At 48.2% G+C, this 728-nt stretch overlaps 1 non-coding gene across 1 annotated transcript; it reads right to left on the bottom strand.

Annotated features, from left to right (window-relative positions):
- Positions 1 to 104: 104 nt before the first annotated feature.
- trnag-ccc (transfer RNA glycine (anticodon CCC)) lies at positions 105 to 176 on the bottom strand. The gene has a single exon. It is a non-coding gene; the product is annotated as a tRNA-Gly (tRNA).
- Positions 177 to 728: the final 552 nt, after the last annotated feature.

Raw genomic sequence — 728 nt, 5'->3', positions numbered from 1 at the left:
GAGTTTCACGCCGATGAACAACTCACCACAGTGAGAACCTTGTGCACAACATCTCAAAGACAGATATTTTCACAAGTACAACAATCAGCTGTTGAATGACATCATGCATTGGCCGGGAATCGAACCCAGGTCAACTGCTTGGGAAGCAGCTATGCTGACCACTATACCACCAATGCGTGAGAACCTTGTGCCCAACATCCCAAAGACGATTTTTTTCACAGTACAACATCGGCTGTGCAGGACATCATGCATTGGCCGGAATCAAACACGGATCAATGCTCTGGGAAGCTGACCACTATAATACCACCAATGCCCCGTGAAGGAGCGGCGGTAAGAATGAAACCATCTTCTTCACGGCATTGGTGGTATAGTGGTCAGCTTCCCAGGCAGTTGATCCGGGTTTGATTCCCGGCCAATGCATGATGTCATGCAACAGCCGATTGTTGTACTTGTGAAAAAATCTGTCTTTGGGATGTTGTGCACAAGGTTCTCACTGTGGTGAGTTGTGTGTGTTGTTCATCGGCATGAAACTCTGGGCCAGTCCACAGAACTCTACACCACAAAGCCCTTGTTTGTTCTACGGTTTTCACTTTGATGCTCAGCAGCCATGCATTGTACGCTTGGACTTTTTTCAAGGTCACCCAGGGAGATTCGCAGAATGCAACCGAGGCGGAGGTAAGATCACAAGGACAACACAGTGCTAAAATCTCCTTCCCTGACCGGGAATC

The sequence above is a fragment of the Larimichthys crocea genome, chromosome XX (assembly GCF_000972845.2).
Source record: "Larimichthys crocea isolate SSNF chromosome XX, L_crocea_2.0, whole genome shotgun sequence".
Classification (NCBI taxonomy): Eukaryota; Metazoa; Chordata; class Actinopteri; family Sciaenidae; genus Larimichthys; species Larimichthys crocea.
The sequence above is the reverse complement of the archived record's forward strand: the minus strand, read 5'-3'. Positions and strand labels throughout refer to the sequence as shown.